The following is a 6302-nucleotide window of genomic DNA, read 5'->3' as shown; positions in this document are numbered from 1 at the left end:
GTCCTCTCAGCATCAACCAGCAGGGTCACTATTCTACCTATCCCCAGTTGTAAAACACTAGGGTAGTCTAGCTGTGGTCCTCTCAGCATCAACCAGCAGGGTAACTACTCTACTTATCCCCAGTTGTAAAACACTAGGGTAGTCTAGCTGTGGTCCTCTCAGCATCAACCAGCAGGGTAACTATTCTACCTATCCCCAGTTGTAAAACACTGGGATAGTCTAGCTGTGGTCCTCTCAGCATCAACCAGCAGGGTAACTATTCTACCTATCCCCAGTTGTAAAACACTAGGGTAGTCTAGCTGTGGTCCTCTCAGCATCAACCAGCAGGGTAACTATTCTACCTATCCCCAGTTGTAAAACACTAGGGTAGTCTAGCTGTGGTCCTCTCAGCATCAACCAGCAGGGTAACTATTCTACCTATCCCCAGTTGTAAAACACTAGGGTAGTCTAGCTGTGGTCCTCTCAGCATCAACCAACAGGGTAACTATTCTACCTATCCCCAGTTGTAAAACACTAGGGTAGTCTAGCTGTGGTCCTCTCAGCATCAACCAGCAGGGTAACTATTCTACCTATCCCCAGTTGTAAAACACTAGGGTAGTCTAGCTGTGGTCCTCTCAGCATCAACCAGCAGGGTAACTATTCTACCTATCCCCAGTTGTAAAACACTAGGGTCGTCTAGCTGTGGTCCTCTCAGCATCAACCAGCAGGGTAACTATTCTACCTATCCCCAGTTGTAAAACACTAGGGTAGTCTAGCTGTGGTCCTCTCAGCATCAACCAGCAGGGTAACTATTCTACCTATCCCCAGTTGTAAAACACTAGGGTCGTCTAGCTGTGGTCCTCTCAGCATCAACCAGCAGGGTAACTATTCTACCTATCCCCAGTTGTAAAACACTAGGATAGTCTAGCTGTGGTCCTCTCAGCATCAACCAGCAGGGTAACTATTCTTAGACTCGTCAGCTCTGCTCCCAGCAAGCTATTCCACCTGCAGGTCAGATAGGTCTCTCCTGCTCCAGGAGTGTGTATCTGCAGTGTGTGTGTGTGTGTGTACCTGCAGTGTGTGTGTGTACCTGCAGTGTGTGTATGTACCTGCAGTGTGTGTGTGTACCTCAGTGTGTGTGTGTGTGTGTGTGTGTACCTGCAGTGTGTGTGTGTGTGTACCTACAATTGTGTGTGTTTGTGTGAACCTGCAGTTTGTGTGTGTGTGTGTGTGTGTGTGTGTGTACCTACTTGCAGTGTGTATGTAAGTCCCAGTAGGCTCCTGCTCCACTCTCCTTCCTGATAATAAGAATATAGGACACTGTTAGAGGAGCAGGAACACAGAGGAGCAGGGAAACAGGGACACAGAGGAACAGGGACACAGAGGAACAGGGGAACAGAGGAACAGGGACACAGAGGAACAGGGACACAGAGGAACAGGGACACAGAGGAACAGGGACACAGAGGAACAGGGACACAGGGGAACAGGGACACAGAGGAACAGAGGAACAGGGACACAGAGGAACAGGGGAACAGGGACACAGAGGAACAGGGACACAGAGGAACAGGGACACAGAGGAACAGGGACACAGAGGAACAGGGACACATGGACACAGAGGAACAGGGACACAGAGGAACAGAGGAACAGGGACACAGAGGAACAGGGACACATGGACACAGAGGAACAGGGACACATGGACACAGAGGAACAGGGACACAGAGGAACTGGGACACAGGGACACAGGGGAACAGGGACACAGAGGAACAGGGACACAGGGGAACAGGGACACAGGGGAACAGGGACACAGGGGAACAGGGACACAGAGGAACAGGGACACAGAGGAACAGGGACAAAGAGGAAACAGGGACAAAGAGGAAACAGGGGCACAGAGGAACAGGGGAACAGAGGAACAGAGGAACAGGGGAACAGAGGAACAGGAGAACATCAAGGGAACCACACAGACAGACATACACCTTCAATGTGAAGTGTTGTGTTTCCTATAGATGGTGGACAAGCTGAGAGAGCACCTCAACAGACACCTGCCTCGTCTGGGGAAGAAGAAGATCGACGTGCTGGTGGTGAACTACGTGGCCAAGCTGGTGTGTGTTCTTATTCTACATGACCCAAACACTGTTTCCATTGTTTTTGCAGTTACACAAAGAAAGGCCTGAGACAGACAGATTGTAGTTGAGAAATGACAATAACCATTATCCTCCAATACATGTACTTCCTCCTGTGGATGACAGATCTACTTCCCACTGTTCACAGCTCAGTTATGACGTCAGAGAGGCTCTGTACGGTACATCATACATAGATATCACTGACTGAAAAAAACCCTGAACCTCACATGGAAATAGCGCACTCCATATCAGGAAGACACAAGCCTTTCCATAAAGTGTGTGTGTGTGTGTGTGTGTGTGTGTGAGAGATTGTGTGTGTGTGTGTGTGTGAGAGATTGTGTGTGTGTCAGGATGTAAATGTGGTAGTGTTTCTTCCTGTTATTGCAGTAAGAGAGAGAAGAGAAGAGGATGTGAGTGGTCATGCTTGGTCAGTCACAGTGTGTGTTAGTTGGCTAGCGGTGAGTGTGTGTGTGTGTGTGTGTTAGTCGGCTAGCGGTGTGTGTGTGTGTTAGTCGGCTAGCAGTGTGTGTGTGTGTTAGTCTACAGCGGTGTGTGTGTGTGTGTTAGTCGGCTAGCGGTGTGTGTCAGGGTTGTGAAAGTGGCTGTGTATAAATAAATCATAGTAACACCTGTTTCTCTTGCTACGTGTCATAACGACTACTATTCATTTGTTGCTCAGTAGAGAAAGTAGGGAAGTGTTACAGTGTGTGAAACCGGAAACAGGAAGTGAATGTGAAACGTTTTAATAGTGGTCTTATCATGTAACATTTGAGTAAATCAGATGTTTAATTCATCCCTGACCTCTTTTCTCTCTCTGTGTGTGTGTGTGTGTGTGTTTGGTGTGTGGGTGTTTGGTATGTGTGTTTGAGGTGTGTGTGTGTTTGGTGTGTGTGTGTGTTTGGTGTGTGGGTGTTTGATGTGTGTGTGTGTAGCTGGAGCTGATCAGACGCATGCTGGAGTCTGTGTGGCTAAAGTACAAACTAGGCCCTCTGGTGCTGTGCTTGTAAGTTGCTCCCTGTGTGTGTGTGTGTGTTAGTCTATTAGTGTATGTGTGTTAGTGTGTGTTTAGTTTGTGTTAGTGTGTGTTTAGTTTGTTAGTGTGTATGTTTAGTGTGTGTTAGTGTATGTTTAGGTTTGTGTTAGTGTTATTTTGTGTTAGTGTGTGTTAGTCTGTGTGTTTAGTTTGTGTTAGTGTGTTTAGTGTGTTTAGTGTGTGTGTTTAGTTTGTTTAGTGTGTGTGTTTAGTTTGTGTGTGTGTTAGTTTGTGTTTTAGTGTTTATTTAAAAAAAAGTTATTCCCACCTTTATTTAACCAGGTACAACTGGAGGGCCTTTAGTTTGTGTTTAGTGGTTAATAGCGTGGTGGTACACCTCCCTAGTGTGTGGAGGGCCTTTAAGGGACTACATGGTGTTTAGAGGTTAGTGTGTACGTCCTACGAGCTAGTACAACTGGAAGGCCTTTCTAAGGGACTGGTGTTTAGTTAATGTTTATTTTTTTCCTTTTATTTTTTTATTTTATTTCACCTTTATTTAACCAGGTAGGCTAGTTGAGAACAAGTTCTCATTTGCAACTGCGACCTGGCCAAGATAAAGCATAGCAGTGTGAACAGACAACACAGAGTTACACATGGAATAAACAATTAACAGTCAATAACACAGTAGAAAAAAAGGGGCAGTCTATATACAATGTGTGCAAAAGGCATGAGGAGGTAGGCGAATAATTACAATTTTGCAGATTAACACTGGGGTGATAAATGATCAGATGGTCATGTACAGGTAGATATTGGTGTGCAAAGAGCAGAAAAGTAAATAAATAAAAACAGTATGGGGATGAGGTAGATGAAAATGGGTGGGCTATTTATCAATAGACTATGTACAGCTGCAGCGATCGGTTAGCTGCTCAGATAGCTGATGTTTGAAGTTGGTGAGGGGAGATAAAAGTCTTCAACTTCAGCGAAGGATTGCAATTCGTTCCAGTCACAGGCAGAGGTGCTGGAACGAAAGGCGGCCGAGAATGAGGTGTTGGCTTTAGGGATGATCAATGAGATACACCTGCTGGAGCGCGTGCTACGGATGGGTGTTGCCATCTTTCTGGTAAGAAGAGTGGCGGGGGCGCATGCCTCATGACTAACGAGACATGGGTGTGATGAAGGAAACATACAGGAACTCAAATCCTTCTGTTCACCTGATTTAGAATTCTCACAATCAAATGTAGACCGCATTATCTTCCAAGAGAATTCTCTTCGATTATAATCACAGTCGTGTATATCCCCCAAGCAGACACATCGATGGCTCTGAACGAACTTTATTTAACTCTTTGCAAACTGGAAACCATTTATCCGGAGGCTGCATTCATTGTAGCTGGGGATTTTAACAAAGCTAATCTGAAAACAAGACTCCCTAAATTTTATCAGCATATCGATTGCGCAACCAGGGGTGGTAAAACCTGGATCATTGTTACCTAACTTCCGCGACGCATATAAGGCCCTGCCCCGCCCCCTTCGGAAAAAGCTGACCACGACTCCATTTTGTTGATCCCTGCCTACAGGCAGAAACTTAAACAAGAGGCTCCCACGCTGGGAGGTCTGTCCAACGCTGGTCAGACCAAGCTGACTCCACACTCCAAGACTGCTTCCATCACGTGGACTGGGACATGTTTCAGTATTGGCCAGATAAAAATATTGACGAATACGCTGATTCGGTGTGCGAGTTCATTAGAACGTGCGTTGAAGATGTCGTTCCCATAGCAACGATAAAAACATTCCCTAACCAGAAACCGTGGATTGATGGCAGCATTCGCGTGAAACTGAAAGCGCGAACCACTGCTTTTAATCAGGGCAAGGTGTCTGGCAACATGACCGAATACAAACAGTGCAGCTATTCCTCCGCAAGGCTATTAAACAAGCTAAGCGTCAGTACAGAGACAAAGTAGAATCTCAATTCAACGGCTCAGACACAAGAGGCATGTGGCAGGGTCTACAGTCAATCACGGACTACAAGAAGAAACCCAGCCCAGTCACGGACCAGGATGTCTTGCTCCCAGGCAGACTAAATAACTTTTTGCCCGCTTTGAGGACAATACAGTGCCACTGACACGGCCTGCAACGAAAACATGCGGTCTCTCCTTCACTGCAGCCGAGGTGAGTAAGACATTTAAACGTGTTAACCACTCGCAAGGCTGCAGGCCCAGACGGCATCCCCAGCCGCGCCTCAGAGCATGCGCAGACCAGCTGGCCGGTGTGTTTACGGACATATTCAATCAATCCCTATACCAGTCTGCTGTTCCCACATGCTTCAAGAGGGCCACCATTGTTCCTGTTCCCAAGAAAGCTAAGGTAACTGAGCTAAACGACTACCGCCCCGTAGCACTCACTTCCGTCATCATGAAGTGCTTTGAGAGACTGACACCCTAGACCCACTCCAATTTGCTTACCGCCCAAATAGGTCCACAGACGATGCAATCTCAACCACACTGCACACTGCCCTAACCCACCTGGACAAGAGGAATACCTATGTGAATACTGTTCATCGACTACAGCTCGGCATTCAACACCATAGTACCCTCCAAGCTCGTCATCAAGCTCGAGACCCTGGGTCTCGACCCCGCCCTGTGCAACTGGGTACTGGACTTCCTGACGGGCCGCCCCAGGTGGTGAGGGTAGGCAACAACATCTCCTCCCCGCTGATCCTCAACACGGGGCCCCACAAGGGTGCTCTGAGCCCTCTCCTGTACTCCCTGTTCACCCACGACTGCGTGGCCACGCACGCTCCAACTCAATCATCAAGTTTGCGGACGACACAACAGTGGTAGGCTTGATTACCAACAACGACGAGACGGCCTACAGGGAGGAGGTGAGGGCCCTCGGAGTGTGGTGTCAGGAAAATAACTCACACTCAACGTCAACAAAACTAAGGAGATGATTGTGGACTTCAGGAAACAGCAGAGGGAACACCCCTATCCACATCGATGGAACAGTAGTGGAGAGGGTAGCAAGTTTTAAGTTCCTCGGCATACACATCACAGACAAACTGAATTGGTCCACTCACACTGACAGCGTCGTGAAGAAGGCGCAGCAGCGCCTCTTCAACCTCAGGAGGCTGAAGAAATTCGGCTTGTCACCAAAAGCACTCACAAACTTCTACAGATGCACAATCGAGAGCATCCTGGCGGGCTGTATCACCGCCTGGTACGGCAACTGCCCGC

The 6302-nt window shown here is 47.7% G+C and overlaps 1 long non-coding RNA gene across 1 annotated transcript; it reads left to right on the top strand.

Moving 5' to 3' along the window:
• Positions 1-1915: 1915 nt before the first annotated feature.
• Positions 1916-3102, top strand: LOC135566065 (uncharacterized). Its single transcript, XR_010461948.1, has 2 exons — positions 1916-2078; positions 3032-3102. It is a non-coding gene; the product is annotated as an uncharacterized LOC135566065 (long non-coding RNA).
• Positions 3103-6302: the final 3200 nt, after the last annotated feature.

The sequence above is a fragment of the Oncorhynchus nerka genome, unplaced genomic scaffold, assembly GCF_034236695.1.
Source record: "Oncorhynchus nerka isolate Pitt River unplaced genomic scaffold, Oner_Uvic_2.0 unplaced_scaffold_7838, whole genome shotgun sequence".
In the NCBI taxonomy this organism is placed as follows: Eukaryota; Metazoa; Chordata; class Actinopteri; order Salmoniformes; family Salmonidae; genus Oncorhynchus; species Oncorhynchus nerka.
The sequence above is the reverse complement of the archived record's forward strand: the minus strand, read 5'-3'. Positions and strand labels throughout refer to the sequence as shown.